The sequence below is a fragment of the Eschscholzia californica genome, unplaced genomic scaffold (assembly GCF_041429995.1).
Source record: "Eschscholzia californica isolate CP2 unplaced genomic scaffold, dmEscCali1.0.p SCAF_2, whole genome shotgun sequence".
In the NCBI taxonomy this organism is placed as follows: domain Eukaryota; kingdom Viridiplantae; phylum Streptophyta; class Magnoliopsida; order Ranunculales; family Papaveraceae; genus Eschscholzia; species Eschscholzia californica.
The window spans coordinates 39,673,676-39,688,788 of record NW_028238309.1 but is presented as its reverse complement, the minus strand read 5'-3'; the positions used below and the strand labels follow the sequence as shown (position 1 = coordinate 39,688,788).

Here is a 15,113-nt window from a genome sequence, read left to right as displayed (position 1 = left end):
CCAATGAGAAGATCCGCTCCAGCCGATCAATCCCACTTTCTATATCACGGCTCTTTCTTTCTCTGTTTCTATTTTTGTTGCCAAAAGAGAAAGATGAGAGACTGGATTTGTTAGAGGAGAGAGAGAATCTATATAATAAGGGAGGAGGGTATCTTTTCCCCTCCTCCCAATGGCCCAGATTTATCCCTACAAGTTTGTCTTTGACAGTGGAGATTTAATTTTCCATAATTTAAGGCTTGGGATTTGAATGAGAATTCATCCAAGGGTTCGGAATAGAAAAGAATATAATAAGGGAGGAGGGTATCTTTTCCCCTCCTCCCACTGGCCCAGATTTATCCCTACAAGTTTGTCTTTGATGGTGGAGATTTAATTTTCCATAATTTAAGGGTTGGGATTTGAATGAGAATTCTTCCAACGGTTCGGAATAGAAAAGAATATAATAAGGGAGGAGGGTATCTTTTCCCCTCCTCCCAATGGCCCAGATTTATCCCTACAAGTTTGTCTTTGACGGTGGAGATTTAATTTTCCATAATTTAAGGGTTGGGATTTGAATGAGAATTCATCCAACGGTTCCTAATAGAAAAGATAGATAGAAAGGCATCTTTCAAAGATGCCCTATTTTTCTATCCGGGAGTGCTACATGTACAAAGTCCTTGACAAAATTCTTAACTTAATGATTCATTTTCACTAAAAGACAAAGGTTAATCAAAGTTTTTCAAAGTTTGACTTTGATCGGGACCGTTCACTAAGTATTTTGTCAAGAATCTTGTCAAAGATTCTCTGTACAATTACCATTTCCCTTTTCTATCTCAAACCGAGTACCCAAACAACCGTTCCAGCTATCACTCTCCCATTTTGCTTTTCAAAAACTCTCCTCCCGCTCATCTCATTCTAGCTCCGACTCTTCCATTAATCTCACATCGATCTCTATAGATCTCTCTCGACCTCTCACACAGGTATCTCTCTCTTTCTCTCTCTCTCTCTCTCTCTCACGCACAATCCCTCTCTATCTCTCACGCACAATCCCTCTTTATCTCTGTCGCAGGGTTTCCAAGGATTTTCTCTCTCTATGGCGTAGGGTTTTGGAGGGTAGCAGTTCAAGGTGATTTCTTCTTAATAATTGTTTCTTCTAGGTTAAATTGTTGTGGATACTCCTCTATAGAAAATTTTGAGGTTACATATGATTTTTTTAGGTTAATTCTGCTGTATTTATAATTTAGGTTAACTCTGCTGTATTTACAATTGTTTCTGCTAGGTTTAGTTTGATAAATGTTGTGAATACTCCTTTCTCACATAGAATTAGGTTAACTTGCTGTGTTGGTTTTGATTTTATGTTTTTATTGCTGTGTAGAGAAAGGTTTTTGTTAGTGATTCCTTTATGATAATCATGCCCTTATTAGCTTCCTTTGTGATAATCCTCCTTTGTGAATAATCAAGTGAGTTTAATCATGCCCTTATTAGCTTCCTAAACCCCCAAATTGAAAATCGATTTAGGGTAATTTTAACCGTGTGTAATTTAGGGGATTCATTAGCGATTGGATTCGACTTCGTCTTCGTTTTGTTGTAACTGTGTTTACCAAAAATCTAGAGAGAGAAAGTGAGAGAGATTTGACGAGATACTGGGTGATCTCTCTTCCTTCGACACTCCTCTTTACCGGGAAAACAAAATCCAAATACCTAATGTATTTTCTTCTTCAATTTTTGTAGTTTAATACGCCTGATCTATGTATAGGATAATAGGAACACTTGATTCTCTTATGTCTCTTAGTGAAAGTTCTTTAAGTTAATGGGTTTGTGTTAGGTTTGATTAGGGAGATTATTCAATTTTTCATATACAGTGGAATAACTATTGATGGAGTTCCTGTTCATTCTCATCTTACTAGGTGATTGAGAATTGCTTAGATCACATTAATTGCTCGATCTCATGAGGTTATAGCTGACTTTTTGGTTTTCTAAATGGTAGATTTGCTTGGGACGAAGCTAAGTATCCAACAATGTCACCTCTCGGGAAAATTGTCGATGACATTCATGTTCAAGTAGCTAAGATTGAGGATGGTCTCAAGGTACCGACTCTTATGTTATGGTTTTAAAGTTATATTTGGTTAGTAAATTGTGAAATGCAATCATGTTCATATTTTTTATGCTTAAGCTTGGATTAAGAATGGATATTTTTAAGTTTGTATTGAGCTTTAAGATGTTCACATTTGAGATGTTCTTATAGCATTGTTGATTGAAATAAATATAGGATGTTTTATTGGAGGTATGTGGGGTGAAACAATCTATATAATTCTTTTATGTTCTAAATCTCAGGTGGTGTGGTTGGTTGTTTAAGAAAGTTACATCTTCTCTTTTTTATGAGTACTGCAGGTCCACTGCGGCCATGATATCGATTTTGTAAGACAAGAATAAACGAATAAACCGCAGGTTTCGTTCCTTTCCTTCTCGATGTTTGTATCGATTTTGTAAGACAAGAATAAACGAACAAACTTATCTTGAACGACCTAGATTTGTTTTCACGAAATTTGATGACTTTGATTTGGAGTACAAACCATCAAGGGTTTAAATGAAAAGAAAATGAAGAAAGCATCTTTACACAAATGCCTGTTTTGAAAATACCCTCTTCCAGGGATCCTGATCTTCTCATTTCTCTCTAACGTAGGTTCTCTCTCCCTCCCTTTCTCTGTTTTTTTCCTATATCTCTCTCAAGCAGGTTCTCTCTTCCTCTTTCAAAGTCGATTTGCAACTAATCAGAGTCCTCCTTTGGGGTTTCAGATGGCGGTTTCATCATTTTTCAACAATTCGAGGTGTTTGTAGTTTGATTCGTTCTTTTCTTCATTCTAATTGTTTCTTGATTAATTTTCAGTGGAGGGACAAAAACGGAATAATATAGACTTGAAGTCCGAGGGTAAGGATTCAAAATGCAAGATCTCCATCCCAATCGCGGTACTGGTAGGGTTTGCTTATGATCCACTCAGATGTCTTTCAAAATTGCTATCCTATCTTTCTCCTATCTCTCTCACGCAGGTTTCTCTTTCAAAGTCCATGTATTTATACTCTATACAGGTTCTCCAACACCTTTTTTTGAAAATACAATTAAGCTGATTTGTATCTTTCTCAAGGTTAGCTTCCTCTCCTTTCCTTTTACTACATAGATTTGTGGCTTTATACCGCAGTAAACCCACTTTCTTTGAACTCATAATAGGTTTTTTTAATACTAATAAAAATTCTTATTTTTTTTGGTTCAAACTAAACCTACAGCTGAAATCCTTTGTAGCTATGTACCGACCCATATCCATTTTGGCTTTGTGTTCTCTGGTATTATAAATAGGGCTTTCTTGATTCATGGAATTTTGTTTTAAACCTATACATTACCTTTTAGCATTTTTGGTTTTGTTTCATTTTAAGTACAGGTCAGGTATTTTACCGATGTTAGAAAACTTAGCTTTCTTATCATAACTATACATTACCTTTTAGCATTTTTTTTTTCCCGCTCATTTTTCGTTTTGTTTCATTTTAAGTACAGGTCAGGTATTTTACCGATGTTAGAAAACTTAGCTTTCTTATCATAACTATACATTACCTTTTAGCATTTTTTTCCGCTCAAGTGATTAACCTGAAAGGAGGTTCATTTAATTTGTATCTGTATAACTATATGAAAAATGTAAGTGCTTAACCTGTGTATGGGTTTAATTGTTTAATTTAAAGTGTCATACCTTCACGTTTGTAGTTTTTTAGATTCTATTAAAATCTATTTTCTGTTGCTAATGTGTCGTGAAACTATATAGGGCAAGGGAGTAATGAAGTGGAGATTCACATTGGATATGTAGAAGACTCAATCGAGGGGTTCAATCTTGTCTTGGTTCAATCTCAGAGACGTCATGAGTTTGTATCGAATTAATGGGGTTCAATCATGTTCTGCATTTAGAGCAAGTAGTTGTTAAACAACGCATCATAACCTATAGCAAAATATCCAGTGATGTCATGAGTTAAACTTCGGTGCTAGCATTGAGATTTGTATTGGACAAATGCGATTTATTTTTGTTCCATTGTTATACTGTAATTTCACTATGCTTTGTAAACAGTTAGTGGTATTAATGTAGCTAACTGCTTACCATATTGTTGTTTATTAAAGTTTTGCTAGCAGATAATTTTGGATTGACAGTAAGTTCGCTTCCTTTTGTTTTATCTTTTTTACATTCTCATTTACCAAGATCAAGCAGCTGTAATCGGCCTTTGGAACACCAGATGATCTTTAGAACACCCAATGCTTGAGTTGGCTAAGGGCTACGTTTGGGTTACATGTATAAAAAAGAATCTCCCTGATCAGACGGAGGAGATAAAAGTCAAATTATTTCTAAACATTTATGACATTTTCTAATCGATATTTTATGCAAATTGATGTTCACATAAGACTTTGTCGAACATAATGGTAAAAATGCTCAGTCGATTATGTTTTCTATAATGAGAAAACTTATTTGACTAGATTATATTATAACTAGCTCGACTAAATAAACTTCAATTTGCAATGTCAATCAGAAAGGGAAAAACAAGCTCATTCAAAAATACTGTTTGAAGGCAACGGGTTACACCCTCGTGTTACTATAGATCTGGGAACCAATCTGTCGAAGAAGAGTTGTCAAATAGCACTGATTCAGTGCTTCACGGACAGTGAAGGGTTGTGCCATCCGTTGCTTCAGATGAAGCCACGTTTTCTGCATAGATTAAAGTTCTTGGATTAACAAGTCCCGCGTCGATTGTACGGTAAAATCACTCACTAGGTTGTACTGGATCATTAACTTCTAGTCTTCCCAAATGCACTTGCAGCTTTACCAGTGGTATCCCGCCTCCCATCTGCACCGTCGGCTATTTCATATCTGCACGCCACGTGTACCAGGAAGTTCTTTGGTCCACAAATTTTAACTCGAATTTTGACTTCGCCTAAATTGCTCGTCCGGACTCCGATTTGACTTCTGTTTTCACCCACGGATCCGTCTTTGACTCTGCTTTCATCAAAGCATCAACATTATCCAAAATTACCATACTACCCTTATCACCAGATGACCAAAATGCCCCTAACATCAATTTCTCTTGATTTCGTTTGTTTTTCACACTGAACCCTGTAAAGACACTTGAGAAAGTAAAACACGTAATTTATCAGTAACTGCTCGAAATAGAATAACTAATCCAAGTTAAAAGATTCAGATTGGACATTTTCATGTCTCGTCACTATGATGCCTAGCTTTGAGTTCACATGCACAAACACATGGGTTTCACTCTTTACTGATGGGAGAAGAAAAATCCATCTCTTCCTGCATTTGAGGAATACTTCCTTCTCATGCATTAAATGTGAAGACTTTTGTTGCCAAGTATTAAATGCTTTGTTTTTTATCTTACGGGTAAGAAGGCTATAAATAGCCAGAACCATTCTCAACATCAGTATCCCATCTCAAGAGAGTTTCTCTTCTGTATAATTGAAAGAGAACGAGAGAGTGTGAGATCAAGAGAGCTTTGTAAGTGTGAGAGGGAGAGTTGTAGTGAGGGTTTGTAACCGGGGAGTGCACTAGACTTTGTGTACGGTAACTCGGGTAAGTTGTAACTTCATATTCATAGTGGATTAGCATGGTGTGGCTGAAAGAGGATCCAACCATTATACCTGGTAAATCAAAGTAATTAATGATGGAGGCCATCTCCTTAATAGGCCCTTCGGCCAAGAGATTAGTGGGCCTAACGGCCAGGTTGCTACATTAACGTAGTTTCCAGATTTTAGTATTTAGGGTTTCCATGTTTAGAGTCCAAGCAATCTAGGAAAGTTTCCTTAGTAGTTATCTTCTTTCTTTATTCGAGTCTATCTAGGAAAGTACAATCTCTATATAAGAGAAGTCCAGTCTGTCTTTGTTAATCAGATCAGAGAATATTATCAACCAAGTTATTAATCAAGTTTATTGTTTATCGTTATTTTATCAGCTTTATTTCGTTAGTTTAGTTTATTAACAATGGTGGATTCCATTACTTTTACGCTTCCGCAACAATCTACATCAGCTGGTATTCAGAGCTTTAAAAATCTGGGAACAAAAGATGAAATTTTTTTCATGGATACATCTCTCCTTGAGTGTTGGAAATTTTTTCCACGTTTAGATTGGGATCCCTTTCGAGATTCTAAACAATTCTACGTTGATCGAAAAGATCAAGAAAAAATTAATAACGTTTCCAAAATTCCTCTCTTCGACGGTCAATACCATATAGATTTTTGGATTCAACAGATGGAGGATTGGTTCATAAATCAAGATATACATGTCGAAGATAAGGTTTTTGTCGTGGAACAACATATGTCCGAAAGAATCTATGAACAATTCAATGCAATGCAATGGAGACTCATTGACGAAGGGAAAAAATTCATAGACGATTGGACGACATTGAAAAGTATCTTCAGGTATGTTTTTCTACCCTTGGATGAATATTTCTCATATGCTGAAACAATGATTGAATCAAGTAGACAGTTCTCCAACATTACTTTGGTCACCGGGATCGATGATATTGAAGAAGTTCTTGACAAACGGATCAAAATTCTATCAACGACCGAGGAAGAAGACGAAAGTGATTTTCCTTCACGAGACATTAATACCAAGAAGTTCATGCTCCCTCTTGTAGGAGTCTCTTTTCTCAAAGAAACAATGAACATAGGTGTAGAAGTTGATGCCCATCACCTGTTTGATATTAGGTTTCTTAGAGTTTATAAACTTCACGAAGATGAACGAGGGAAGATAATTCAAGTTATTATTGAGAAGGACGAAACAGAGAAAGTGATGAAGTGGATGATGAAATTCATAATTAATTTTTCCATAGTGAATTATGTGGTGTTCGTGGTCTTCTTCATCAAACTAAAAGACGATGGGAGATGTCGCAATTTGTTAGAAGTTTCTTTCCTACATTTGTTTTTGCGAGATTCTTTGAAATATGAGATTTATGTCAGTGATTTGGTCCATCATTGTCTTCTTCAGATTTTCGCCAACTTTCGTGCAAAGTGGGAATTAAGGATCGCATTGTTAAGTCTCACTTGAGGGCAAGTTCGTTCTCGGACGGGGAGTATGATGGAGGCCATCTCCTTAATAGGCCCTTCGGCCAAGAGATTAGTGGGCCTAACGGCCAGGTTGCTACATTAACGTAGTTTCCAGATTTTAGTATTTAGGGTTTCCATGTTTAGAGTCCAATCAATCTAGGAAAGTTTCCTTAGTAGTTTTCTTCTTTCTTTATTCGAGTCTATCTAGGAAAGTACAATCTCTATATAAGAGAAGTCCAGTCTGTCTTTGTTAATCAGATCAGAGAATATTATCAACCAAGTTATTAATCAAGTTTATTGTTTATCGTTATTTTATCAGCTTTATTTCGTTAGTTTAGTTTATTAACAATGGTGGATTCCATTACTTTTACGCTTCCGCAACAATCTACATCAGCTGGTATTCAGAGCTTTAAAAATCTGGGAACAAAAGATGAAATTTTTTTCATGGATACATCTCTCCTTGAGTGTTGGAAATTTTTTCCACGTTTACATTGGGATCCCTTTCGAGATTCTAAACAATTCTACGTTGATCGAAATGATCAAGAAAAAATTAATAACGTTTCCAAAATTCCTCTCTTCGACGGTCAATACCATATAGATTTTTGGATTCAACAGATGGAGGATTGGTTCATAAATCAAGATATACATGTCGAAGATAAGGTTTTTGTCGTGGAACAACATATGTCCGAAAGAATCTATGAACAATTCAATGCAATGCAATGGAGACTCATTGACGAAGGGAAAAAATTCATAGACGATTGGACGACATTGAAAAGTATCTTCAGGTATGTTTTTCTACCCTTGGATGAATATTTCTCATATGCTGAAACAATGATTGAATCAAGTAGACAGTTCTCCAACGTTACTTTGGTCACCGGGATCGATGATATTGAAGAAGTTCTTGACAAACGGATCAAAATTCTATCAACGACCGAGGAAGAAGACGAAAGTGATTTTCCTTCACGAGACATTAATACCAAGAAGTTCATGCTCCCTCTTGTAGGAGTCTCTTTTCTCAAAGAAACAATGAACATAGGTGTAGAAGTTGATGCCCATCACCTGTTTGATATTAGGTTTCTTAGAGTTTATAAACTTCACGAAGATGAACGAGGGAAGATAATTCAAGTTATTATTGAGAAGGACGAAACAGAGAAAGTGATGAAGTGGATGATGAAATTCATAATTAATTTTTCCATAGTGAATTATGTGGTGTTCGTGGTCTTCTTCATTATCAAACTTCTTGCTCATGACTCTGCAAAAATTCACGAGTCAAGAAATCAGGTAGTGAATTACTACTTCCTTTGATAAACTCAATGTCAAAATCAAACACAGACAATATGCCTTGCCATCTGGCAAAAATTTGTTTTGATGCTAAATTTTTAACATCTTTTTCTAAAACATCTTTGGCTGATTTGCAATCAACCCTGACAAAAAATTTTTGGTTTAATAAATCACTTTCGAATTTCTGTATACACAGAACTATAGAAAGGATTTCTTTTTTAATTGTGGAATAATTTTTCCTTGGCCCTTGCCATATCCCAGAAGTAAATCTTACTAGGGTTTCTTTGTTATTAATCCTTTGTTTAAGGATTCCACCATAGCCTAATTCAGAAGCATCAGTTTCAACAATTTTAAAAGCTTCTGGATTAGCAATGGCAAGACAAGGGATTTCCTTAATCTTTAATTTTATCTTTTGGACTGCTTCTGTATGAACATTAGTCCAATCAGGAGGATTTTTCTTAAGCCTGTCAAATAAAGGCTTAGCATCAATTGCTAAGTTTTTATAGAAGTCAGAAATATAATTAAGACTTCCTAAAAACCTTTGCAATTGAGTTTTTTCTTTGATTTCATCTGGAAATTTATCCGCAAAAGCAATAGATCTATCAATAGGGAAAATAGTCCCTTCTTTGATGGTATGGCCAAGAAATCTTATTTCTGTTTGAAATAATTTGATTTGAGAATTTAAATGAAACTAAATGGAATTAAAACTATGATATACTACATACCTACTAACTTGGCTCTGATACCACTCTTTCTACTTCATCAGGATCATGGAAGAAAGAAATAAAGTGGGAAATAGGAAGTAGCGTGGAATTCTCAAGGTTAGTGGAAGAATAGGTGATGATGAAATTAGGGAGAATATTATTCAAAGTTATTATTGCTATGTTGCCAGATCATGGAACGCAATGGCACCGTTTATATAGATACTAAGAGTAACCGGATGACCTATAAACCGGTTACCGGGAACTTGAGTAGCAGGTAAAAGTAACCCCGGGTGCTCATTGGGCCCCATCGTCAGGTTATTAGTACTGCTAGTGCACGTTCCTTTACAAAAGATAATTGGCATTTTATGCCGACACCAAAAAGAAAAGTAAAATGACCGACAACCTAAAGTGCGAATATTTAAAGTAACTACAATTGTGGTGGACATAATAATATCCTTCTTTTTACAAAATGCTTGACTTTAATAAAAGCGATCATAATTGAGATTTAGATTTTTATGCAAATGGGTCCTGGGAATCTTGCATAGAGTCATCATCTTCAGTGTCGTCATCTTCATCAGATGAGTTGTTTAAAATTTCTCTCAACTGCTTCTTTAGGTCTGACTTTGAGGATGAAGCGAGCAGTTCCTTAAGAAGATCTGAGACATCCTTTTTAGGAGCTTTTGGTGGAGGTGCTGGTTCAAATGAAACAATTCCTTTTTCAGAAAATATCGAATCCTTAAAGAATTCAAATTTATCCCACCATTTAATAAGAATTCTTCTTCCCAAATAAGGGATATGAGAGACTGTTATCTCAAATTTTTTAATAGGAAGATTTGCAATAACAACGTCCCATCTAGCTATCCATGGAACCTGATAATAAGCTGCAAAGATAAGCTCGGGATTTTTTAATGATGGGTTAGATTTAATAAAATCATCAAATATATTCCTAACTTTGTCAGGGAAAATTATAGGGTGTGATCCCCAAGTGTAAAACCATTTGATGAACCACTGTGGAAGATTAGTGGTGTTGAAATCACGAAATTGGAGGAACCAACTGTGTTTCTTTAGTCTATTCTCATAACAGAAGGCTCCTTCCCAGGCTTTAATGTAGTCGAAGTAGTTAAACCAATATTTATCCAATTCTCTTCTTCCAGCTCTGGGTATTTCATGATATTTGAATAAATCACCCTGCCAATTTTCAGGGGTAACAACTTTCTTAATAAAGGCTTTAGAATAAGCCCATTCTGCGCCTGACCTTATGACAGAATCAAAATCCCCTGATTGAGTTACTTGCAGGATTGCGCAGTAAAAATTGTATTCCTCAGGATAAAGGAATGGGTCTGCTGATTCCCTAAGGTAAAAGGATGAAGCTTCAACTGGAGAAAGATGAGCGTATTTTAGCTCAATAGGAGCTATCCATATAGTAGTGTAAGGAATATATGGATAGATATATTCATTAGTCTGATTAGACTGAATTGCTGCTAAATAAGCATCTTCTCTTAATTTTAACTCCTTAGGAGTCGCCTTTAAGGCTTCAGCTTTAAGCTGTTCCGTTGTTTTACCAATCATAGTCTTATAAGACTGAGAACTCGCGCTTGAGGGAGAAACTGCCAATTTAGCTTTCCCTTTTCCATTATCAAACTTCTTGCTCATGACTCTGCAAAAATTCACGAGTCAAGAAATCAGGTAGTGAATTACTACTTCCTTTGATAAACTCAATGTCAAAATCAAACACAGACAATATGCCTTGCCATCTGGCAAAAATTTGTTTTGATGCTAAATTTTTAACATCTTTTTCTAAAACATCTTTGGCTGATTTGCAATCAACCCTGACCAAAAATTTTTGGTTTAATAAATCACTTTCGAATTTCTGTATACACAGAACTATAGAAAGGATTTCTTTTTTAATTGTGGAATAATTTTTCCTTGGCCCTTGCCATATCCCAGAAGCAAATCTTACTAGGGTTTCTTTGTTATTAATCCTTTGTTTAAGGATTCCACCATAGCCTAATTCAGAAGCATCAGTTTCAACAATTTTAAAAGCTTCTGGATTAGCAATGGCAAGACAAGGGATTTCCTTAATCTTTAATTTTATCTTTTGGACTGCTTCTGTATGAACATTAGTCCAATCAGGAGGATTTTTCTTAAGCCTGTCAAATAAAGGCTTAGCATCAATTGCTAAGTTTTTATAGAAGTCAGAAATATAATTAAGACTTCCTAAAAACCTTTGCAATTGAGTTTTTTCTTTGATTTCATCTGGAAATTTATCCGCAAAAGCAATAGATCTATCAATAGGGAAAATAGTCCCTTCTTTGATGGTATGGCCAAGAAATCTTATTTCTGTTTGAAATAATTTGATTTTTTTGGCTGACACAACTAAACCAGCATGTTTGACAGCATTAATAAATGCTTGAAGATGTTTAAAGTGTTTATCTATATTCTCAGAAAACACTAAAACATCATCGATATAAACAATACAGAATGACGTATAAGGACTGAAAATGTCATTCATTATATTTTGAAATTCTGAGGGGGCATTCTTAAGCCCAAAAGGCATCACGTTCCACTCATAGTGGCCAAAGGGAACTGTGAATGCAGTTTTGTATCTATCCTTTTCATCGATCTGAATTTGCCAAAACCCAGATTTCATATCAAATTTGGACATAACTTTGGCTGAAAACAGCCGATTTAATAAGTCCCTTTTATTAGGGATTGGATACCTTATCCATCTAAGAGCTTTGTTCAAAGGTTTGTAATTAATTACAAGCCTAGGAACACCTCTTTCAAGTTCAGCAGCATTTTCAACATAAAATGCAGGACAACTCCAAGGGCTGTATGATTTTCTAATTAAACCTTTGAGTAATAACTCATCAATCTCTTTTTTGCAAATTTCCAAATGGCGAGGTCCCATAGCAATAGGTCTAGCCTTAGTGGGAATTTGCCTTTCATTGAAGTCTGGCTCATAAGGCAGACTAACAATATGTTTCTTTCTTTCCCAGAAGGCATTGGGGATATCAGAACATATTGTTTTGACAATAAGATCATGAAGATCATTTATTTTCTTTTGAATTAAAGGATGTTTGATTTTTTCAGTAATTTTCATGTAACTGATCTCCTGGGATAAGGAGTTAAGAAAATTTTCTTTTCTTTGAATTTTCTTTTGTAACAAATCAATCTCGTGATAACGAGGTTCAGTAACGAAATTAAATGTAATTTCTTGAGAATTAATGGAACTTGTTATACCCTTCTCATTAATGCTTTTAATGGGATATAACATGTGAAGAAAAGGATTTCCCAAAATAACATCATGAGAAAGATTCTTTACCATTATAAATGGCATTTCTAAACAAATTCCATTATTGCAAACTGCAGTATTTTGTAGCTTGTAATTTACAAGCATTTTTCTACCATCTGCAGCATTTAAAATTTCAGTAGTTTTTGAAAAATATCTGGAGGGTATCAATCCTTCATTGATACAGTTTAAATCTGCTCCAGAGTCTACCATGGCAATTGCAGAGAGAGTATATTCTTTATGAACAATGATTTTAATTTTAATATGCCATTTATGGGTAATAACCCTGTCTAACATATTAACATATGTTAAAGATTCATCCTTCAAAGATCCTTCGTCTTTTGAAGATTTATCTTTAACAGATGTTAAAGTATCTAATTTTTCCTTTAAGGAATTCCATTCTTCTTCATCTGACTCATGATCAGAATCAGACTCAGAAAGAATAGATTTATCCTTTTTAATTTCAAGAGAAGTTACTCTAGATTTAAGAGTATTAATTTCTCTTTTGAGAACTTTGACTTCATGCAGTAATTCATTAATGCGAGAAGATTCTCCAGGAGTTTCTTCTTTTGAAATTGAAGCCTTAGCTCTTTGTAAAATTTCTTTTAGACTATAAGTCTCTGGCTCTTCAAATTTTAACCTTTTGTCACCTTTCTTTCCATTGTAATCTTCCAAATACTTTTGAAGCATTTGTCTTTTAGCAATAGGATCAGAAAGTTGATCAATAAGGTCAAGGATGAAATTATCCTCTTTTGTTAAAGGAAATAGACCATTTGCCTGACATAAGGCTTTGTAGTAATCACAATTTCCTTCGCAAGAGTCATCCTCAGATTCTTCTATTTGATCATCAGATCCCTCTGAAGATGATTCTTCCTCAGGATTGTCTTCTGCAATAGCGGCTACTTTAAAATTTTTTCCTTCTTCATTAAGAAGTAATTTTTCAAGTGACCTCTTAAGGCCTTCATCAATATTCAGGCTATTGATTTTCTTTTTCATTCTACACTTATTAGCGTAGTGGCCAGGTTTCTGGCATTTCCAGCAGACAGGGATAGTCTTTTGCCGAGAATTATTCTCAGGTTCAGACTTCCTTTTCTTTCCTTTAAAATTTTTTTTTCTTTTCTGTTTAGGAAAATACTTCTGCTTGGCATAGACCTTATTGGTCCTTTTCCCTCTATTTTCGATAGAGGTTCCAATAGGTGGTAAGCCAATTTGCTCACAAAAGTCCCCTATAATTCTTTTGCCAAGGACTTTCTCCTTTTGGATTTGTCTATGCAATTTTATTTCATTGCATAAATTAATGCCTTCAGCAACCACTTCTGAGGATAAATCCCCATAAGTGTATTCGGAATAAGGAATAATTCCATTGTGTCTTTGCTTAATACGATTGCGTATTTTTTCCGCAAAGAAATGGGGTAGTCCTGATAAGAACTTCTCTTTCCAAAAATCATTTTGACTATCATGTCTGGTGAAGACTTTTGAAAAGAATACGTCTTTATACCATTTGAACTGAGATAAGTTCTGACATTTTAAATTCATCAGTTGCTCTTGAGATCTATCAATAAGCAACGATGTAGTGCCAATAAAATGTTTTGCTATTGTATACAGAAGTGTATTGACACAATCTGTAACTTGTACAGCCTGATTGTCTCTAACTTCTGTTTTAACAGCCTGTGAAATATGTATTTTGGCTTCTTCAGGAAGGTAGAAATCCCACCATCCTTTCAATTGACCAGTAAATCCTTGAATTAAGGCTTTGGCAATATTTTGATCAGAATTACCATGTGCTTTACAAGCAGTTGCATACATAGTCATGTAGTGCAATACCGTTTGCATTTGGTATTCTAACATGCTATCTATATTCCATTCATTAATGGATTTTCCATCAAATTGAACAGTCATGAATTCATCATGTTGTTCTAATTGAAGGTCTACAGGTGTAGGCCTATGATAATAGGGCTTTGCAGGAATATTATAAGCCATTTTCTTTTTGTAGGAAGATGCAAGCTTATTTACTTGAAATTTATTTTCATTATTTTTTTGTTCTGATAAGAACATATTCTCCAGAAGATTGATCTTATCTTCTGTTTTTGAAGAATTTTCTGCTTCATCATAAGAAGCATCAGAATTATAATCTGACTCATGTGTCTCTAGAGGAGCACATTCATTGTCTTTAATTCCAAGATTTTTTAATCTTTTTATAATCTCATCAACCATTTCAGAATTCTGAGGATCCATTTTGAAATCAAAGTTTTCAGAACTCATTGGTTTGAATAAAACCTTTTCTTCAAAAGTAGTTTCTGAAATTTTAGAAACATTTGAAGCCTTTTCTTGTTTCTCAAAATCAATATTTTTCTCAATTCTATTTAATTGATCTCCCATCGTTCTGAGAGTTACATTTGTAAAATTGTTTTGTTCAACAACAGCCTCAATGTTGTCGCTTTTCCTGTAAGGAGTTGCTACAACTTCTTCGTTGTTGATTCTTATTGCTAATTGGGTTTCCGGAGGATGAACACTCCTAAAAACTTTTCCATTTTTAGCAATAAAATTCTTATAAGAAGCTTCAAGAGAAAATATGAAATCTTGATCCTTGAAGTCAGGAAATTCTTCATAATATTGTTCCATAAAATTGAAGAAATCAATAACTTCCCCATTTTTTATTAAAACCCTTTTATAGCGAGAAAACCATTTTTCATGACTCTTAGAGTCTTTAACAAGGAAAAACCATGTTCTCTTAAATTTGTTTTCTTTGGAATAAAATAATTCCTTTGGAAGTCCCCTA

The 15,113-nt window shown here is 34.8% G+C and overlaps 1 long non-coding RNA gene across 8 annotated transcripts; it reads left to right on the top strand.

Annotated features, from left to right (window-relative positions):
• The first annotated feature begins 824 nt into the window (after positions 1-824).
• Positions 825-4,114, top strand: LOC147557838 (uncharacterized). Of its 8 annotated transcripts, none has more exons than XR_015234202.1 (6): positions 825-956; positions 1,046-1,102; positions 1,964-2,063; positions 2,368-2,655; positions 2,864-2,949; positions 3,786-4,114. It is a non-coding gene; the product is annotated as an uncharacterized LOC147557838 (long non-coding RNA). The 8 variants fall into 8 exon arrangements; XR_015234206.1 differs by having other exon boundaries at positions 830-956; positions 2,368-2,424; XR_015234205.1 differs by having other exon boundaries at positions 830-956; positions 2,368-2,424; positions 2,864-3,119.
• The last annotated feature ends 10,999 nt before the right edge of the window (positions 4,115-15,113 follow it).